This window comes from Macaca nemestrina, chromosome 1 (assembly GCF_043159975.1).
Source record: "Macaca nemestrina isolate mMacNem1 chromosome 1, mMacNem.hap1, whole genome shotgun sequence".
Lineage (NCBI taxonomy): Eukaryota > Metazoa > Chordata > Mammalia > Primates > Cercopithecidae > Macaca > Macaca nemestrina.
The window spans coordinates 20,841,433-20,862,483 of NC_092125.1; the positions used below are offsets into that span (position 1 = coordinate 20,841,433).

At 49.9% G+C, this 21,051-nt stretch overlaps 5 non-coding genes across 5 annotated transcripts; all 5 read left to right on the forward strand.

The window, feature by feature from the left end:
* The first annotated feature begins 2,029 nt into the window (after positions 1 to 2,029).
* On the forward strand, positions 2,030 to 2,148 carry LOC139360361 (5S ribosomal RNA). Its single transcript, XR_011617692.1, has one exon. It is a non-coding gene; the product is annotated as a 5S ribosomal RNA (ribosomal RNA).
* A 4,367-nt stretch (positions 2,149 to 6,515) lies between these two features.
* Positions 6,516 to 6,634, forward strand: LOC112423295 (5S ribosomal RNA). The gene has a single exon (XR_011617694.1). It is a non-coding gene; the product is annotated as a 5S ribosomal RNA (ribosomal RNA).
* Positions 6,635 to 9,392: 2,758 nt separating this feature from the next.
* On the forward strand, positions 9,393 to 9,511 carry LOC139360363 (5S ribosomal RNA). The gene has a single exon (XR_011617696.1). It is a non-coding gene; the product is annotated as a 5S ribosomal RNA (ribosomal RNA).
* A 4,372-nt stretch (positions 9,512 to 13,883) lies between these two features.
* On the forward strand, positions 13,884 to 14,002 carry LOC139360367 (5S ribosomal RNA). Its single transcript, XR_011617702.1, has one exon. It is a non-coding gene; the product is annotated as a 5S ribosomal RNA (ribosomal RNA).
* A 2,754-nt stretch (positions 14,003 to 16,756) lies between these two features.
* Positions 16,757 to 16,875, forward strand: LOC139360368 (5S ribosomal RNA). The gene has a single exon (XR_011617703.1). It is a non-coding gene; the product is annotated as a 5S ribosomal RNA (ribosomal RNA).
* The last annotated feature ends 4,176 nt before the right edge of the window (positions 16,876 to 21,051 follow it).

The following is a 21,051-nucleotide window of genomic DNA, read 5'->3' on the forward strand; positions in this document are numbered from 1 at the left end:
CTCACTGCAAGCTCCGCCTCCCGGGTTCACGCCATTCTCCTGCCTCAGCCTCCCAAGCAGCTGGGACTACAGGCGCCCGCCACCACGCCCGGCTCATGTTTTGTAGTTTTAGTGGAGACGGGGTTTCACCGTGTTAGCCAGGCTGGTCTGGATCTCCTGACCTCGTGATCCACCCGCCTCGGCCTCCCAAAGTGCTGGCATTACAGGCGTGATCCACCGCGCCCGGCCTGCTGTAGGCTTTTGTGGCTTCCCCTCTCCCTCCCTTGCCCCTACTATCGCCATGCTTCCCAACCTCCCCGGACTCTGCTCCCCCCTTGTCGCCCGCCTACACCCCCGCCGCAGCCGGGGACCTCCTCCTGGGGGTCCGCCACCAAAGCACCACCGGGCAGCAGCATCCCACCGCTTGCGCCTCGCCGCCGCCCGGCCAGGAGCCCGGCTCCAGCCCTGGAGGGCAGGAGGCCGGACCCCAAAGGCGCAGGCGCGGGTTCCCTGCCGTTCCCGGCGCCTTCCCGCTCCCGGAACGCACAGGCGATTCAATCCATTCACCGGGCGGGCGCCGCCGCAACCTTCCAAACCGGGGGAAGGGGCGGGCAGGGCCAGCGGGTGCCACAGACGCCAGCCGAGACCTCCGCTCCAGAACGCAGGGGCTGCTTTATCCGGGGGAAGGACATTGCTTCGCCAGCAACCAGGAAAACAGTCCCTGTGCACCCGGATTCCCATTGCCACCAACTTCGCGTAAACTCCAGTCCCGAGGACACGCCAGAGACCCAGGCCTCGGGCCCCGTGGGCACGCCCGGTGCCACGGCTCCCGCCAAAAGGGCGGGCGCACTCTGCAAATCAAGGGGCCCACCGCACCGCACCAAGAGCACAGGGAGGTGCCAACACAGGAAGGAGCCTACGAAACCCACCCCCAAAGCAAGCAATTAATCCAAGACAAAACCCGTCTCAGCGCTCCGTTGCTCCTCTCGCATGGACGGCCTGGCCACCCTGTTCTGGCCCAGCCCAAGCCCCCTCCACCCTATCCCGGCCTGCTCAAAAGGGCCCTGCCTACGGGAGCAGGGCGCTCCCTCTCCAAGGCTCTATCGCTCTCGCTCTCTAGCTCCCTGCCCCTCTCTCTTCTGGGTTTGCCCCTGCACCTCGCGCTATTTCTGTCGCCTTTCCTCTGTCTCTCCCTCTCTGTCTGTCTTTCTCGCTCTCTCTGTCCCTCTCTCTATCTCTGCCTCTCTGTCTCTTTCCCTCTCCACCTCCCCTGTCTCTCTCGATCGCTGTCTCTCTCCCTCCCTCGGTTTCAATCTCTCCATCTATCTCTTCCTTGCTCTCCTTCAAGCCGTTTGTGTGTGCACGTATGTGTGTGTGTGTGTGTGTGTGTGTGTGTGTGTGTGTGTGTCTGTGTCTGTGTCTGAGCGCGCGCGCGTGTGTGGGTTCCCGCGCGCGAGCGCCCGGGTGTGTCTGTGTGTGGGGCTGTGGATTTGCTGCTGGTGGTGGTGGGGTGTTTCTGGGTTTCTCTCAGCCCCTCTCGCCGGGGATCAGGCTGCCGGCTCTAGTGCCAGCCCGGGGCAAAGCAGGGCCATCCCCCAACACCCCAGCCCCCACGCCCTCTTGCCCACCGGCCGGGTCTTGGTCGGGACAAGCCACCGTGGTGGGGGCGTTGTGAGAAAAAGGCCAGGCGCGGCTGGGCCGGCTGTTCGCCCTTGGCCAGCCCTGACGCCTCTGGGGGTGTGGGCCAAGAGGGGGCCTCGCAGGAGCTCCCCAGCGGCCAGGGATCCAAAAGAATACCTCCACGACAGGGCGGAGGACCCGCCGGGGTCCCAGGATCGTGGGCCCTGGGCCCCGACGCCTCGGAGCACTCCCTGTTCCGAGCGGGCCCGACGTGGTGGAAGCTCGGGAGCTCGGCAGCCGGGAGAGGCAGCAGGCGAAGAGGCTCCGGGATCCCGATCCGAGCACGACGACCCCGGGCTGGCGGTGCGGGCTGGAAGCCGGCGGGCATGGCTGGGCCGGGCTCTTGGGGCAGCCAGGCGCCTCTGCCGGCGTCTACGGCCATACCACCCTGAACGCGCCCGATCTCGTCTGATCTCGGAAGCTAAGCAGGGTCGGGCCTGGTTAGTACTTGGATGGGAGACCGCCTGGGAATACCGGGTGCTGTAGGCTTTTTGGCTTGCTTTCTTCTCTTTCTTTCTTTTCTACCTTCCTTTCTTCCCTTCTCTCACTCACTCTTCTTTCTTTCTTTCCTTCTTTCTCTCTTTCTTTCCTTTCTTTCTTTCTTTCCTTCTTTCTTTCTCTCTCTCCCTCTTTCTATCTCGCTCTTTCTCTCTCTTGTGCTTTCCTTCTTACTTTCATTCTTTTCTGTTTCTCCCCTTGCTATCTTTCCTTTCTTTCTTTGTCTCTCTCTCTTTCTCTTTCTTTCTTCCTTCCTTCCTTTCTTCCTTCCTCTCTATCTCTCTATCACTCTTTCTTTCTTTCTTTCCTTCCTTCTTTCTTTCTCTTTGTTTTCTTTCTTTCTTTCCTTCTTTCTCTCTCTCTCTCTTTCTCACTCTTTCTCTCTTTCTTTCCTTCTTTTCTTTTTCTTCCTTTGCTATCTTTGTTTTCTTTCTTTCTCTTTTCTTTTCTTTCCTTCTTTCTTTCTTTCTCCTATCTCTCTGTCTCTTTCTTTCTCTTTCTCTTTCTTTATTTCGTTCTTTCCTTTTCTCTTGCTTTTCTTTCTTTCTCACTTTCTTCCTTTCTCTTTCTTTCTTTCTTTCATTCTTTCTTCGGTCTTTGCCTCTTTCTTCCTTTCTTTCTTTCCTTCTTACTTTCATTCTTTTCTTTTTCTTCCCTTACTATCTTTCCCTTCTTTCTTTCTCTCTCTTTCTTTCTCTCTCTTTCTTTCTCTCTCTCTCTTTCTCTCTCTTTCTTTCTTTCTTTCTTTTCTTTCTTTCTTTCTTTCTTTCTTTCTTTCTTTCTTTCTTTCTTTCTTTCTTTCTTTCTTTCTTTCTTTCTTTCTTTCTTTCCTACTTGGTTTCTTTCTTTCTTTCCTTTTTCTTCCAGACGGAGTCTCACTCTGTCACCCAACCTGGAGTGCAGTGGCAAGATCTGGGCCCACTGCAAGCTCCGCCTCCCGGGTTCACGCCATTCTCCTGCCTCAGCCTCCTGAGTAGCTGGGATTACAGGCATGCACCACCACACCTGGCTAATTTTGTATTTTTAGTAGAGACGGGGTTTCTCCATGTTGGTTAGCTTGGTCTTGGTCTGGAACTCCCAACTTCAGGCGATCCACCCACTTTCCCAAAGTGCTAGGATACCCAAAGTGCTAGGATTACAGGCGTGAGTCACCAGCGCCCGGTCAGACTAGGGGTATAGTTTTAGGCTTCTGCTTGGCTTTCCTTTTCTGTGATGAATTTCACCTCACAGTCTTAGGATATGGTGAGGAGTTTTAGGCATCGATCTTCATATGGGATATTATTCTACAGTTTTCTCTTGTAAAATCTTTGTCTTGCTTTGGTATCAGGGCAATTGTAGCCTCATAGAATGAGTTAGGGAATACTCCCTCCTCTTCAAGGTTTTGGCAGGATTAACAAGGATTACTATTCGTTCTCTAAATATTTGATAGAGAAGTCAAGTCCAAGGCTTTTTTTTTTTTTTTTTTTTTTTTTTTTTTTTTTTTGGCAGGAGATATTGGGTTACTGATTCAGTCTCCTTACTAGTTACTCGTCTATTCAGATTTTCACTTTCTTTGTGATTTAGTCTTGGTAGGGTTCATGTTCCTAGGAATTTGTCCATTTCATCCAAGTTATCCAATATGTTGGTGTACAATTGTTCTTAGCACTCTCTTACAATCCTATTCATTTATTTCTTTGAGACAGGATCTCATCTGTCACCCAGGCTAGAGTGCAGTGGTGTGATCTAGGCTCATTACAACCTCCACCTCCCAGGTTCAAGCGATCCTCCTACCTCAGCCTCCTCAGTAGCTGGGACAACAGGCTTTTGCCATCAAGATGGGCTGAATTTTCTTCTTTCTTTCTTTCTTTCTTTCTTTAATTAATTTATTTTTTTTCTTTCCTTTTTATCTTTTTTTTTTTTTTTTTTTTTTTTTTTTTTGTAGAGACCGGGTTTGACCATGTCTCCCAGGCTGGTCTTGAACTCCTGAGCTAAAGTGATTCACCTGCCTGAACCTCCCGAGTAGCTGGGATTACAGGGGCCTACCACCACACCCGGCTATTTTTTTTTTGTATTTTTAGTAGAGATGGTTTCACCATGTTGGCCAGGTTAGTCTTGAACTCCTAACCTCAAGTGATCTGCATGCCTCGGCCTCCCAAAGTGCTGGGATTATAGGTGTGAGCCACTTCACCCTGCCAATCGTTTTCATTTTGACTGGATCCAATAGTAATGTCCCCACTTCCATTTCTGATTTTAGTAATTTGAGTATTCTCTCTTTTTTTCTTAGTCACTCCATAAAGTTTGTCAATTTTATCTTTTAAAAAACCAACTTTCAGTTTTGTTGATTTTCTCCATTTTTGTATTTTCTGTTTTATTTATTTCTGAATTAATCTTTCTTTCTTTCCTTCCTAGGGTTTAATTTGTTCTTTTCTAGTGCCTAAAGTGTAAATTTAGAGTGCTAATTTGAGGTCCTTTGGGTGTTTTTTGTTTTGTTTCCTTTTGAGAGGGAGTCTCGCTCTTGTTGGCCAGGCTGGAGTGCAATGGTGCGATCTCGGCTCACTGCAACCTCTGCCTCCCAGGTTTAAGCAATTCTCTTGCTTCAGCCTCCCAAGTCGCTGGGATTACAGGCGCCTGCCACCACAACCGGCTAATTTTGTATTTTCAGCAGAGACAGGGTTTCTCCCTGTTGTTCAGGCTAGTCTCGAACTCCTGACCTCAGGTGATTGGCTCACCTCAGCCTCCCAAAGTGCTGGGATTACAGGCATTAACCGCGACGCCTGGCTTTCTTTAGGTTTTTTTCATGTAAGCATTTCACACTATAAATTTCCCTGTTAGCACTGCTTTCACTGCATCCCAAAGTTTGGCTATGCTGTGTTTTCATTTTCATTCATTTCTGAGTACAGCTGAGCCTTGAACAACATGGGTTTGAACTGCAAGGGTGCACTTATACAGGAATTGTTTTCAATAAGTACAGTAGGTCCTCTGATTTCATTAATTCTGCATCTGTAACCAAAGGCAGATTGAAAATACAGTCTTCACAGAGCGCAAACCCTGAGGATACAGCGGCCTAACTTTTTTAATGCCCAGGTTTTACAGGGCCAACTGCAAGACTTGACTCTGTGTGGATTTTGGCCTACTTATGGGGTCCTGGAACCAATCCCCTGTGGATACTGACACCCAACTGTATTTTCTGATTTCTCTTGTGGTTTCTTCTTTAACCCATTGGTTGTTTAAGAAAATATCTGAATCTCTTCAAATACCTGAGACTGGATAATTTATTAAAAAGAGACATTTATTTCTCTCAGTTCTCAAGGCTGGGGTGTCCAAGGTCAAGTCATCAGCCCATTCAGTGTCTAAGGAGGGCCCAGTCTCTCCTTCCAAGATGACACAACGTTGCTTCATCTTTCAGAGGGGAAGAACATTGTGTCCCCACACGGAGGAGACGGAGGGAATGAACCCACTCAAGTCCTTTTCTAAGGGCTCTAATTTCATCCATAAGGACTTCTACCCTCATGAGATAATCGCCTCCTAAAGAATCCACCTTTTTACCCTTTTTTTTTTTTTGAGACAGGGTCTCATTGTATTGCCCCTACGGCAGCGCAGTAGCCTGTAGCCTGATCATGGCTCACTGCAGCCTTGACCTCCCAGGCTCAACCAGTCCTCCTGCTTCAGCCTCCTGAGTAGCTGGGACTACAGGCCTGCACCACCACGCCCACCGAATTTGGTGTTTATTCTAGAGACAAGTTTTGCCATTTTGCCCTGGCTGGTCTTGAACTCCTGGGCTCGAACAATCTGACTGCCTTTCCCTTCCAAAGTGCTGGGATGACAGCGTTAGCCACCACCCCAGGCCAGTGCCCACCTCTTAATACTATCATATTGGCAAATAAATTTCAGCATATAAATTTTGGGGGACATTCAGACCATAGCAGTGTGTTCTTTACTTTCCAAAAAGAAAACAGGTCAGTTTATCAGTTTTCCTTGTATTATTGATTTTTAACTCGATTTTGTTGTGGTCAGAGAAGACATTTGATAATACGCTGTTCGCCCTTCGCCAGCCTCGACGACTCTGGGTGAGGGGGCAAGAGGGGGCCTCGCAGGATTCCTGAGCGGCAGGGATCCCAAAGAATACCTGCGCGACAGCGCGGAGGACCCGACGGGGTCCCAGGATCGTGGGCTGTGGGCCCTGACGCCTCGGAGCACTCCCTGTTCCGAGCGGGCCCGACGTGGTGGAAGCTCGGGAGCTCGGCAGCCGGGAGAGGCAGCAGGCGAAGAGGCTCCGGGATCCCGATCCGAGCACGACGACCCCGGGCTGGCGGTGCGGGCTGGAAGCCGGCGGGCATGGCTGGGCCGGGCTCTTGGGGCAGCCAGGCGCCTCTGCCGGCGTCTACGGCCATACCACCCTGAACGCGCCCGATCTCGTCTGATCTCGGAAGCTAAGCAGGGTCGGGCCTGGTTAGTACTTGGATGGGAGACCGCCTGGGAATACCGGGTGCTGTAGGCTTTTTGGCTTGCTTTCTTCTCTTTCTTTCTTTTCTACCTTCCTTTCTTCCCTTCTCTCACTCACTCTTCTTTCTTTCTTTCCTTCTTTCTCTCTTTCTTTCCTTTCTTTCTTTCTTTCTTTCCTTTTTTCTCTCTCTCCCTCTATCTCGCTCTTTCTCTCTCTTGTGCTTTCCTTCTTACTTTCATTCTTTTCTGTTTCTTCCCTTGCTATCTTTCCTTTCTTTCTTTGTCTCTCTCTCTTTCTTTCTTTCGTTCTGCTGTCTTTCCTTCTTTCTTTCTTTCTACCTATCTTTCTTTCTATCCTTCCTCCTTTCTTTCCTTCTTTCTTTCTCTCTCCCTCTCTCTTGCTTGCTCTTTCTTTCTTTCCTTCTTTCATTCTTTTCTTTTTCTTCCCTTGCTATCTTCCTTTTCTTTCTTCTCGTTCTTTCTTCTTTCTTTCTTTCCTTCTTTCTTTCTTTCTCCTATCTCTCTGTCCCTTTCTTTCTCTCTCTTTCTTTATTTCATTCTTTCCTTGTTTCTTGCTTTTCTTTCTCACTTTCTTTTCTTCCTTTCTCTTTCTTTCTTTCTTTCTTTCTTTCTTTCTTCTCTTTTTGCTCCTTTCTTTCTTTCTTTCTTTCCTTCCTTCTTTCTTTCTTTCCTTCCTTCTTTCTTTCTTTCCTTCTTTCTTTCTGTCTTTCCTTTTTCTTCCAGACAGAGTCTCGCTGTCACCCAGCCTGGAGTGCAGTGGCAAGATCTCGGCTCACTGCAAGCTCCGCCTCCCGGGTTCACGCCATTCTCCTGCCTCAGCCTCCCAAGCAGCTGGGACTACAGGCGCCCGCCACCACGCCCGGCTCATGTTTTGTAGTTTTAGTGGAGACGGGGTTTCACCGTGTTAGCCAGGCTGGTCTGGATCTCCTGACCTCGTGATCCACCCGCCTCGGCCTCCCAAAGTGCTGGCATTACAGGCGTGATCCACCGCGCCCGGCCTGCTGTAGGCTTTTGTGGCTTCCCCTCTCCCTCCCTTGCCCCTACTATCGCCATGCTTCCCAACCTCCCCGGACTCTGCTCCCCCCTTGTCGCCCGCCTACACCCCCGCCGCAGCCGGGGACCTCCTCCTGGGGGTCCGCCACCAAAGCACCACCGGGCAGCAGCATCCCACCGCTTGCGCCTCGCCGCCGCCCGGCCAGGAGCCCGGCTCCAGCCCTGGAGGGCAGGAGGCCGGACCCCAAAGGCGCAGGCGCGGGTTCCCTGCCGTTCCCGGCGCCTTCCCGCTCCCGGAACGCACAGGCGATTCAATCCATTCACCGGGCGGGCGCCGCCGCAACCTTCCAAACCGGGGGAAGGGGCGGGCAGGGCCAGCGGGTGCCACAGACGCCAGCCGAGACCTCCGCTCCAGAACGCAGGGGCTGCTTTATCCGGGGGAAGGACATTGCTTCGCCAGCAACCAGGAAAACAGTCCCTGTGCACCCGGATTCCCATTGCCACCAACTTCGCGTAAACTCCAGTCCCGAGGACACGCCAGAGACCCAGGCCTCGGGCCCCGTGGGCACGCCCGGTGCCACGGCTCCCGCCAAAAGGGCGGGCGCACTCTGCAAATCAAGGGGCCCACCGCACCGCACCAAGAGCACAGGGAGGTGCCAACACAGGAAGGAGCCTACGAAACCCACCCCCAAAGCAAGCAATTAATCCAAGACAAAACCCGTCTCAGCGCTCCGTTGCTCCTCTCGCATGGACGGCCTGGCCACCCTGTTCTGGCCCAGCCCAAGCCCCCTCCACCCTATCCCGGCCTGCTCAAAAGGGCCCTGCCTACGGGAGCAGGGCGCTCCCTCTCCAAGGCTCTATCGCTCTCGCTCTCTAGCTCCCTGCCCCTCTCTCTTCTGGGTTTGCCCCTGCACCTCGCGCTATTTCTGTCGCCTTTCCTCTGTCTCTCCCTCTCTGTCTGTCTTTCTCGCTCTCTCTGTCCCTCTCTCTATCTCTGCCTCTCTGTCTCTTTCCCTCTCCACCTCCCCTGTCTCTCTCGATCGCTGTCTCTCTCCCTCCCTCGGTTTCAATCTCTCCATCTATCTCTTCCTTGCTCTCCTTCAAGCCGTTTGTGTGTGCACGTATGTGTGTGTGTGTGTGTGTGTGTGTGTGTGTGTCTGTGTCTGTGTCTGAGCGCGCGCGCGTGTGTGGGTTCCCGCGCGCGAGCGCCCGGGTGTGTCTGTGTGTGGGGCTGTGGATTTGCTGCTGGTGGTGGTGGGGTGTTTCTGGGTTTCTCTCAGCCCCTCTCGCCGGGGATCAGGCTGCCGGCTCTAGTGCCAGCCCGGGGCAAAGCAGGGCCATCCCCCAACACCCCAGCCCCCACGCCCTCTTGCCCACCGGCCGGGTCTTGGTCGGGACAAGCCACCGTGGTGGGGGCGTTGTGAGAAAAAGGCCAGGCGCGGCTGGGCCGGCTGTTCGCCCTTGGCCAGCCCTGACGCCTCTGGGGGTGTGGGCCAAGAGGGGGCCTCGCAGGAGCTCCCCAGCGGCCAGGGATCCAAAAGAATACCTCCACGACAGGGCGGAGGACCCGCCGGGGTCCCAGGATCGTGGGCCCTGGGCCCCGACGCCTCGGAGCACTCCCTGTTCCGAGCGGGCCCGACGTGGTGGAAGCTCGGGAGCTCGGCAGCCGGGAGAGGCAGCAGGCGAAGAGGCTCCGGGATCCCGATCCGAGCACGACGACCCCGGGCTGGCGGTGCGGGCTGGAAGCCGGCGGGCATGGCTGGGCCGGGCTCTTGGGGCAGCCAGGCGCCTCTGCCGGCGTCTACGGCCATACCACCCTGAACGCGCCCGATCTCGTCTGATCTCGGAAGCTAAGCAGGGTCGGGCCTGGTTAGTACTTGGATGGGAGACCGCCTGGGAATACCGGGTGCTGTAGGCTTTTTGGCTTGCTTTCTTCTCTTTCTTTCTTTTCTACCTTCCTTTCTTCCCTTCTCTCACTCACTCTTCTTTCTTTCTTTCCTTCTTTCTCTCTTTCTTTCCTTTCTTTCTTTCTTTCCTTCTTTCTTTCTCTCTCTCCCTCTTTCTATCTCGCTCTTTCTCTCTCTTGTGCTTTCCTTCTTACTTTCATTCTTTTCTGTTTCTCCCCTTGCTATCTTTCCTTTCTTTCTTTGTCTCTCTCTCTTTCTCTTTCTTTCTTCCTTCCTTCCTTTCTTCCTTCCTCTCTATCTCTCTATCACTCTTTCTTTCTTTCTTTCCTTCCTTCTTTCTTTCTCTTTGTTTTCTTTCTTTCTTTCCTTCTTTCTCTCTCTCTCTCTTTCTCACTCTTTCTCTCTTTCTTTCCTTCTTTTCTTTTTCTTCCTTTGCTATCTTTGTTTTCTTTCTTTCTCTTTTCTTTTCTTTCCTTCTTTCTTTCTTTCTCCTATCTCTCTGTCTCTTTCTTTCTCTTTCTCTTTCTTTATTTCGTTCTTTCCTTTTCTCTTGCTTTTCTTTCTTTCTCACTTTCTTCCTTTCTCTTTCTTTCTTTCTTTCATTCTTTCTTCGGTCTTTGCCTCTTTCTTCCTTTCTTTCTTTCCTTCTTACTTTCATTCTTTTCTTTTTCTTCCCTTACTATCTTTCCCTTCTTTCTTTCTCTCTCTTTCTTTCTCTCTCTTTCTTTCTCTCTCTCTCTTTCTCTCTCTTTCTTTCTTTCTTTCTTTTCTTTCTTTCTTTCTTTCTTTCTTTCTTTCTTTCTTTCTTTCTTTCTTTCTTTCTTTCTTTCTTTCTTTCTTTCTTTCTTTCTTTCCTACTTGGTTTCTTTCTTTCTTTCCTTTTTCTTCCAGACGGAGTCTCACTCTGTCACCCAACCTGGAGTGCAGTGGCAAGATCTGGGCCCACTGCAAGCTCCGCCTCCCGGGTTCACGCCATTCTCCTGCCTCAGCCTCCTGAGTAGCTGGGATTACAGGCATGCACCACCACACCTGGCTAATTTTGTATTTTTAGTAGAGACGGGGTTTCTCCATGTTGGTTAGCTTGGTCTTGGTCTGGAACTCCCAACTTCAGGCGATCCACCCACTTTCCCAAAGTGCTAGGATACCCAAAGTGCTAGGATTACAGGCGTGAGTCACCAGCGCCCGGTCAGACTAGGGGTATAGTTTTAGGCTTCTGCTTGGCTTTCCTTTTCTGTGATGAATTTCACCTCACAGTCTTAGGATATGGTGAGGAGTTTTAGGCATCGATCTTCATATGGGATATTATTCTACAGTTTTCTCTTGTAAAATCTTTGTCTTGCTTTGGTATCAGGGCAATTGTAGCCTCATAGAATGAGTTAGGGAATACTCCCTCCTCTTCAAGGTTTTGGCAGGATTAACAAGGATTACTATTCGTTCTCTAAATATTTGATAGAGAAGTCAAGTCCAAGGCTTTTTTTTTTTTTTTTTTTTTTTTTTTTTTTTTTTTGGCAGGAGATATTGGGTTACTGATTCAGTCTCCTTACTAGTTACTCGTCTATTCAGATTTTCACTTTCTTTGTGATTTAGTCTTGGTAGGGTTCATGTTCCTAGGAATTTGTCCATTTCATCCAAGTTATCCAATATGTTGGTGTACAATTGTTCTTAGCACTCTCTTACAATCCTATTCATTTATTTCTTTGAGACAGGATCTCATCTGTCACCCAGGCTAGAGTGCAGTGGTGTGATCTAGGCTCATTACAACCTCCACCTCCCAGGTTCAAGCGATCCTCCTACCTCAGCCTCCTCAGTAGCTGGGACAACAGGCTTTTGCCATCAAGATGGGCTGAATTTTCTTCTTTCTTTCTTTCTTTCTTTCTTTAATTAATTTATTTTTTTTCTTTCCTTTTTATCTTTTTTTTTTTTTTTTTTTTTTTTTTTTTTGTAGAGACCGGGTTTGACCATGTCTCCCAGGCTGGTCTTGAACTCCTGAGCTAAAGTGATTCACCTGCCTGAACCTCCCGAGTAGCTGGGATTACAGGGGCCTACCACCACACCCGGCTATTTTTTTTTTGTATTTTTAGTAGAGATGGTTTCACCATGTTGGCCAGGTTAGTCTTGAACTCCTAACCTCAAGTGATCTGCATGCCTCGGCCTCCCAAAGTGCTGGGATTATAGGTGTGAGCCACTTCACCCTGCCAATCGTTTTCATTTTGACTGGATCCAATAGTAATGTCCCCACTTCCATTTCTGATTTTAGTAATTTGAGTATTCTCTCTTTTTTTCTTAGTCACTCCATAAAGTTTGTCAATTTTATCTTTTAAAAAACCAACTTTCAGTTTTGTTGATTTTCTCCATTTTTGTATTTTCTGTTTTATTTATTTCTGAATTAATCTTTCTTTCTTTCCTTCCTAGGGTTTAATTTGTTCTTTTCTAGTGCCTAAAGTGTAAATTTAGAGTGCTAATTTGAGGTCCTTTGGGTGTTTTTTGTTTTGTTTCCTTTTGAGAGGGAGTCTCGCTCTTGTTGGCCAGGCTGGAGTGCAATGGTGCGATCTCGGCTCACTGCAACCTCTGCCTCCCAGGTTTAAGCAATTCTCTTGCTTCAGCCTCCCAAGTCGCTGGGATTACAGGCGCCTGCCACCACAACCGGCTAATTTTGTATTTTCAGCAGAGACAGGGTTTCTCCCTGTTGTTCAGGCTAGTCTCGAACTCCTGACCTCAGGTGATTGGCTCACCTCAGCCTCCCAAAGTGCTGGGATTACAGGCATTAACCGCGACGCCTGGCTTTCTTTAGGTTTTTTTCATGTAAGCATTTCACACTATAAATTTCCCTGTTAGCACTGCTTTCACTGCATCCCAAAGTTTGGCTATGCTGTGTTTTCATTTTCATTCATTTCTGAGTACAGCTGAGCCTTGAACAACATGGGTTTGAACTGCAAGGGTGCACTTATACAGGAATTGTTTTCAATAAGTACAGTAGGTCCTCTGATTTCATTAATTCTGCATCTGTAACCAAAGGCAGATTGAAAATACAGTCTTCACAGAGCGCAAACCCTGAGGATACAGCGGCCTAACTTTTTTAATGCCCAGGTTTTACAGGGCCAACTGCAAGACTTGACTCTGTGTGGATTTTGGCCTACTTATGGGGTCCTGGAACCAATCCCCTGTGGATACTGACACCCAACTGTATTTTCTGATTTCTCTTGTGGTTTCTTCTTTAACCCATTGGTTGTTTAAGAAAATATCTGAATCTCTTCAAATACCTGAGACTGGATAATTTATTAAAAAGAGACATTTATTTCTCTCAGTTCTCAAGGCTGGGGTGTCCAAGGTCAAGTCATCAGCCCATTCAGTGTCTAAGGAGGGCCCAGTCTCTCCTTCCAAGATGACACAACGTTGCTTCATCTTTCAGAGGGGAAGAACATTGTGTCCCCACACGGAGGAGACGGAGGGAATGAACCCACTCAAGTCCTTTTCTAAGGGCTCTAATTTCATCCATAAGGACTTCTACCCTCATGAGATAATCGCCTCCTAAAGAATCCACCTTTTTACCCTTTTTTTTTTTTTTGAGACAGGGTCTCATTGTATTGCCCCTACGGCAGCGCAGTAGCCTGTAGCCTGATCATGGCTCACTGCAGCCTTGACCTCCCAGGCTCAACCAGTCCTCCTGCTTCAGCCTCCTGAGTAGCTGGGACTACAGGCCTGCACCACCACGCCCACCGAATTTGGTGTTTATTCTAGAGACAAGTTTTGCCATTTTGCCCTGGCTGGTCTTGAACTCCTGGGCTCGAACAATCTGACTGCCTTTCCCTTCCAAAGTGCTGGGATGACAGCGTTAGCCACCACCCCAGGCCAGTGCCCACCTCTTAATACTATCATATTGGCAAATAAATTTCAGCATATAAATTTTGGGGGACATTCAGACCATAGCAGTGTGTTCTTTACTTTCCAAAAAGAAAACAGGTCAGTTTATCAGTTTTCCTTGTATTATTGATTTTTAACTCGATTTTGTTGTGGTCAGAGAAGACATTTGATAATACGCTGTTCGCCCTTCGCCAGCCTCGACGACTCTGGGTGAGGGGGCAAGAGGGGGCCTCGCAGGATTCCTGAGCGGCAGGGATCCCAAAGAATACCTGCGCGACAGCGCGGAGGACCCGACGGGGTCCCAGGATCGTGGGCTGTGGGCCCTGACGCCTCGGAGCACTCCCTGTTCCGAGCGGGCCCGACGTGGTGGAAGCTCGGGAGCTCGGCAGCCGGGAGAGGCAGCAGGCGAAGAGGCTCCGGGATCCCGATCCGAGCACGACGACCCCGGGCTGGCGGTGCGGGCTGGAAGCCGGCGGGCATGGCTGGGCCGGCCTCTTGGGGCAGCCAGGCGCCTCTGCCGGCGTCTACGGCCATACCACCCTGAACGCGCCCGATCTCGTCTGATCTCGGAAGCTAAGCAGGGTCGGGCCTGGTTAGTACTTGGATGGGAGACCGCCTGGGAATACCGGGTGCTGTAGGCTTTTTGGCTTGCTTTCTTCTCTTTCTTTCTTTTCTACCTTCCTTTCTTCCCTTCTCTCACTCACTCTTCTTTCTTTCTTTCCTTCTTTCTCTCTTTCTTTCCTTTCTTTCTTTCTTTCTTTCCTTTTTTCTCTCTCTCCCTCTATCTCGCTCTTTCTCTCTCTTGTGCTTTCCTTCTTACTTTCATTCTTTTCTGTTTCTTCCCTTGCTATCTTTCCTTTCTTTCTTTGTCTCTCTCTCTTTCTTTCTTTCGTTCTGCTGTCTTTCCTTCTTTCTTTCTTTCTACCTATCTTTCTTTCTATCCTTCCTCCTTTCTTTCCTTCTTTCTTTCTCTCTCCCTCTCTCTTGCTTGCTCTTTCTTTCTTTCCTTCTTTCATTCTTTTCTTTTTCTTCCCTTGCTATCTTCCTTTTCTTTCTTCTCGTTCTTTCTTCTTTCTTTCTTTCCTTCTTTCTTTCTTTCTCCTATCTCTCTGTCCCTTTCTTTCTCTCTCTTTCTTTATTTCATTCTTTCCTTGTTTCTTGCTTTTCTTTCTCACTTTCTTTTCTTCCTTTCTCTTTCTTTCTTTCTTTCTTTCTTTCTTCTCTTTTTGCTCCTTTCTTTCTTTCTTTCTTTCCTTCCTTCTTTCTTTCTTTCCTTCCTTCTTTCTTTCTTTCCTTCTTTCTTTCTGTCTTTCCTTTTTCTTCCAGACAGAGTCTCGCTGTCACCCAGCCTGGAGTGCAGTGGCAAGATCTCGGCTCACTGCAAGCTCCGCCTCCCGGGTTCACGCCATTCTCCTGCCTCAGCCTCCCAAGCAGCTGGGACTACAGGCGCCCGCCACCACGCCCGGCTCATGTTTTGTAGTTTTAGTGGAGACGGGGTTTCACCGTGTTAGCCAGGCTGGTCTGGATCTCCTGACCTCGTGATCCACCCGCCTCGGCCTCCCAAAGTGCTGGCATTACAGGCGTGATCCACCGCGCCCGGCCTGCTGTAGGCTTTTGTGGCTTCCCCTCTCCCTCCCTTGCCCCTACTATCGCCATGCTTCCCAACCTCCCCGGACTCTGCTCCCCCCTTGTCGCCCGCCTACACCCCCGCCGCAGCCGGGGACCTCCTCCTGGGGGTCCGCCACCAAAGCACCACCGGGCAGCAGCATCCCACCGCTTGCGCCTCGCCGCCGCCCGGCCAGGAGCCCGGCTCCAGCCCTGGAGGGCAGGAGGCCGGACCCCAAAGGCGCAGGCGCGGGTTCCCTGCCGTTCCCGGCGCCTTCCCGCTCCCGGAACGCACAGGCGATTCAATCCATTCACCGGGCGGGCGCCGCCGCAACCTTCCAAACCGGGGGAAGGGGCGGGCAGGGCCAGCGGGTGCCACAGACGCCAGCCGAGACCTCCGCTCCAGAACGCAGGGGCTGCTTTATCCGGGGGAAGGACATTGCTTCGCCAGCAACCAGGAAAACAGTCCCTGTGCACCCGGATTCCCATTGCCACCAACTTCGCGTAAACTCCAGTCCCGAGGACACGCCAGAGACCCAGGCCTCGGGCCCCGTGGGCACGCCCGGTGCCACGGCTCCCGCCAAAAGGGCGGGCGCACTCTGCAAATCAAGGGGCCCACCGCACCGCACCAAGAGCACAGGGAGGTGCCAACACAGGAAGGAGCCTACGAAACCCACCCCCAAAGCAAGCAATTAATCCAAGACAAAACCCGTCTCAGCGCTCCGTTGCTCCTCTCGCATGGACGGCCTGGCCACCCTGTTCTGGCCCAGCCCAAGCCCCCTCCACCCTATCCCGGCCTGCTCAAAAGGGCCCTGCCTACGGGAGCAGGGCGCTCCCTCTCCAAGGCTCTATCGCTCTCGCTCTCTAGCTCCCTGCCCCTCTCTCTTCTGGGTTTGCCCCTGCACCTCGCGCTATTTCTGTCGCCTTTCCTCTGTCTCTCCCTCTCTGTCTGTCTTTCTCGCTCTCTCTGTCCCTCTCTCTATCTCTGCCTCTCTGTCTCTTTCCCTCTCCACCTCCCCTGTCTCTCTCGATCGCTGTCTCTCTCCCTCCCTCGGTTTCAATCTCTCCATCTATCTCTTCCTTGCTCTCCTTCAAGCCGTTTGTGTGTGCACGTATGTGTGTGTGTGTGTGTGTGTGTGTGTGTGTGTCTGTGTCTGTGTCTGAGCGCGCGCGCGTGTGTGGGTTCCCGCGCGCGAGCGCCCGGGTGTGTCTGTGTGTGGGGCTGTGGATTTGCTGCTGGTGGTGGTGGGGTGTTTCTGGGTTTCTCTCAGCCCCTCTCGCCGGGGATCAGGCTGCCGGCTCTAGTGCCAGCCCGGGGCAAAGCAGGGCCATCCCCCAACACCCCAGCCCCCACGCCCTCTTGCCCACCGGCCGGGTCTTGGTCGGGACAAGCCACCGTGGTGGGGGCGTTGTGAGAAAAAGGCCAGGCGCGGCTGGGCCGGCTGTTCGCCCTTGGCCAGCCCTGACGCCTCTGGGGGTGTGGGCCAAGAGGGGGCCTCGCAGGAGCTCCCCAGCGGCCAGGGATCCAAAAGAATACCTCCACGACAGGGCGGAGGACCCGCCGGGGTCCCAGGATCGTGGGCCCTGGGCCCCGACGCCTCGGAGCACTCCCTGTTCCGAGCGGGCCCGACGTGGTGGAAGCTCGGGAGCTCGGCAGCCGGGAGAGGCAGCAGGCGAAGAGGCTCCGGGATCCCGATCCGAGCACGACGACCCCGGGCTGGCGGTGCGGGCTGGAAGCCGGCGGGCATGGCTGGGCCGGGCTCTTGGGGCAGCCAGGCGCCTCTGCCGGCGTCTACGGCCATACCACCCTGAACGCGCCCGATCTCGTCTGATCTCGGAAGCTAAGCAGGGTCGGGCCTGGTTAGTACTTGGATGGGAGACCGCCTGGGAATACCGGGTGCTGTAGGCTTTTTGGCTTGCTTTCTTCTCTTTCTTTCTTTTCTACCTTCCTTTCTTCCCTTCTCTCACTCACTCTTCTTTCTTTCTTTCCTTCTTTCTCTCTTTCTTTCCTTTCTTTCTTTCTTTCCTTCTTTCTTTCTCTCTCTCCCTCTTTCTATCTCGCTCTTTCTCTCTCTTGTGCTTTCCTTCTTACTTTCATTCTTTTCTGTTTCTCCCCTTGCTATCTTTCCTTTCTTTCTTTGTCTCTCTCTCTTTCTCTTTCTTTCTTCCTTCCTTCCTTTCTTCCTTCCTCTCTATCTCTCTATCACTCTTTCTTTCTTTCTTTCCTTCCTTCTTTCTTTCTCTTTGTTTTCTTTCTTTCTTTCCTTCTTTCTCTCTCTCTCTCTTTCTCACTCTTTCTCTCTTTCTTTCCTTCTTTTCTTTTTCTTCCTTTGCTATCTTTGTTTTCTTTCTTTCTCTTTTCTTTTCTTTCCTTCTTTCTTTCTTTCTCCTATCTCTCTGTCTCTTTCTTTCTCTTTCTCTTTCTTTATTTCGTTCTTTCCTTTTCTCTTGCTTTTCTTTCTTTCTCACTTTCTTCCTTTCTCTTTCTTTCTTTCTTTCATTCTTTCTTCGGTCTTTGCCTCTTTCTTCCTTTCTTTCTTTCCTTCTTACTTTCATTCTTTTCTTTTTCTTCCCTTACTATCTTTCCCTTCTTTCTTTCTCTCTCTTTCTTTCTCTCTCTTTCTTTCTCTCTCTCTCTTTCTCTCTCTTTCTTTCTTTCTTTCTTTTCTTTCTTTCTTTCTTTCTTTCTTTCTTTCTTTCTTTCTTTCTTTCTTTCTTTCTTTCTTTCTTTCTTTCTTTCTTTCTTTCTTTCTTTCCTTCCTTCCTACTTGGTTTCTTTCTTTCTTTCCTTTTTCTTCCAGACGGAGTCTCACTCTGTCACCCAACCTGGAGTGCAGTGGCAAGATCTGGGCCCACTGCAAGCTCCGCCTCCCGGGTTCACGCCATTCTCCTGCCTCAGCCTCCTGAGTAGCTGGGATTACAGGCATGCACCACCACACCTGGCTAATTTTGTATTTTTAGTAGAGACGGGGTTTCTCCATGTTGGTTAGCTTGGTCTTGGTCTGGAACTCCCAACTTCAGGCGATCCACCCACTTTCCCAAAGTGCTAGGATACCCAAAGTGCTAGGATTACAGGCGTGAGTCACCAGCGCCCGGTCAGACTAGGGGTATAGTTTTAGGCTTCTGCTTGGCTTTCCTTTTCTGTGATGAATTTCACCTCACAGTCTTAGGATATGGTGAGGAGTTTTAGGCATCGATCTTCATATGGGATATTATTCTACAGTTTTCTCTTGTAAAATCTTTGTCTTGCTTTGGTATCAGGGCAATTGTAGCCTCATAGAATGAGTTAGGGAATACTCCCTCCTCTTCAAGGTTTTGGCAGGATTAACAAGGATTACTATTCGTTCTCTAAATATTTGATAGAGAAGTCAAGTCCAAGGCTTTTTTTTTTTTTTTTTTTTTTGGCAGGAGATATTGGGTTACTGATTCAGTCTCCTTACTAGTTACTAGTCTATTCAGATTTTCACTTTCTTTGTGATTTAGTCTTGGTAGGGTTCATGTTCCTAGGAATTTGTCCATTTCATCCAAGTTATCCAATATGTTGGTGTACAATTGTTCTTAGCACTCTCTTACAATCCTATTCATTTATTTCTTTGAGACAGGATCTCATCTGTCACCCAGGCTAGAGTGCAGTGGTGTGATCTAGGCTCATTACAACCTCCACCTCCCAGGTTCAAGCGATCCTCCTACCTCAGCCTCCTCAGTAGCTGGGACAACAGGCTTTTGCCATCAAGATGGGCTGAATTTTCTTCTTTCTTTCTTTCTTTCTTTCTTTAATTAATTTATTTTTTTTCTTTCCTTTTTATCTTTTTTTTTTTTTTTTTTTTTTTTTTTTTTTTTTTTTTGTAGAGACCGGGTTTGACCATGTCTCCCAGGCTGGTCTTGAACTCCTGAGCTAAAGTGATTCACCTGCCTGAACCTCCCGAGTAGCTGGGATTACAGGGGCCTACCACCACACCCGGCTATTTTTTTTTTGTATTTTTAGTAGAGATGGTTTCACCATGTTGGCCAGGTTAGTCTTGAACTCCTAACCTCAAGTGATCTGCATGCCTCGGCCTCCCAAAGTGCTGGGATTATAGGTGTGAGCCACTTCACCCTGCCAATCGTTTTCATTTTGACTGGATCCAATAGTAATGTCCCCACTTCCATTTCTGATTTTAGTAATTTGAGTATTCTCTCTTTTTTTCTTAGTCACTCCATAAAGTTTGTCAATTTTATCTTTTAAAAAACCAACTTTCAGTTTTGTTGATTTTCTCCATTTTTGTATTTTCTGTTTTATTTATTTCTGAATTAATCTTTCTTTCTTTCCTTCCTAGGGTTTAATTTGTTCTTTTCTAGTGCCTAAAGTGTAAATTTAGAGTGCTAATTTGAGGTCCTTTGGGTGTTTTTTGTTTTGTTTCCTTTTGAGAGGGAGTCTCGCTCTTGTTGGCCAGGCTGGAGTGCAATGGTGCGATCTCGGCTCACTGCAACCTCTGCCTCCCAGGTTTAAGCAATTCTCTTGCTTCAGCCTCCCAAGTCGCTGGGATTACAGGCGCCTGCCACCACAACCGGCTAATTTTGTATTTTCAGCAGAGACAGGGTTTCTCCCTGTTGTTCAGGCTAGTCTCGAACTCCTGACCTCAGGTGATTGGCTCACCTCAGCCTCCCAAAGTGCTGGGATTACAGGCATTAACCGCGACGCCTGGCTTTCTTTAGGTTTTTTTCATGTAAGCATTTCACACTATAAATTTCCCTGTTAGCACTGCTTTCACTGCATCCCAAAGTTTGGCTATGCTGTGTTTTCATTTTCATTCATTTCTGAGTACAGCTGAGCCTTGAACAACATGGGTTTGAACTGCAAGGGTGCACTTATACAGGAATTGTTTTCAATAAGTACAGTAGGTCCTCTGATTTCATTAATTCTGCATCTGTAACCAAAGGCAGATTGAAAATACAGTCTTCACAGAGCGCAAACCCTGAGGATACAGCGGCCTAACTTTTTTAATGCCCAGGTTTTACAGGGCCAACTGCAAGACTTGACTCTGTGTGGATTTTGGCCTACTTATGGGGTCCTGGAACCAATCCCCTGTGGATACTGACACCCAACTGTATTTTCTGATTTCTCTTGTGGTTTCTTCTTTAACCCATTGGTTGTTTAAGAAAATATCTGAATCTCTTCAAATACCTGAGACTGGATAATTTATTAAAAAGAGACATTTATTTCTCTCAGTTCTCAAGGCTGGGGTGTCCAAGGTCAAGTCATCAGCCCATTCAGTGTCTAAGGAGGGCCCAGTCTCTCCTTCCAAGATGACACAACGTTGCTTCATCTTTCAGAGGGGAAGAACATTGTGTCCCCACACGGAGGAGACGGAGGGAATGAACCCACTCAAGTCCTTTTCTAAGGGCTCTAATTTCATCCATAAGGACTTCTACCCTCATGAGATAATCGCCTCCTAAAGAATCCACCTTTTTACCCTTTTTTTTTTTTTGAGACAGGGTCTCATTGTATTGCCCCTACGGCAGCGCAGTAGCCTGTAGCCTGATCATGGCTCACTGCAGCCTTGACCTCCCAGGCTCAACCAGTCCTCCTGCTTCAGCCTCCTGAGTAGCTGGGACTACAGGCCTGCACCACCACGCCCACCGAATTTGGTGTTTATTCTAGAGACAAGTTTTGCCATTTTGCCCTGGCTGGTCTTGAACTCCTGGGCTCGAACAATCTGACTGCCTTTCCCTTCCAAAGTGCTGGGATGACAGCGTTAGCCACCACCCCAGGCCAGTGCCCACCTCTTAATACTATCATATTGGCAAATAAATTTCAGCATATAAATTTTGGGGGACATTCAGACCATAGCAGTGTGTTCTTTACTTTCCAAAAAGAAAACAGGTCAGTTTATCAGTTTTCCTTGTATTATTGATTTTTAACTCGATTTTGTTGTGGTCAGAGAAGACATTTGATAATACGCTGTTCGCCCTTCGCCAGCCTCGACGACTCTGGGTGAGGGGGCAAGAGGGGGCCTCGCAGGATTCCTGAGCGGCAGGGATCCCAAAGAATACCTGCGCGACAGCGCGGAGGACCCGACGGGGTCCCAGGATCGTGGGCTGTGGG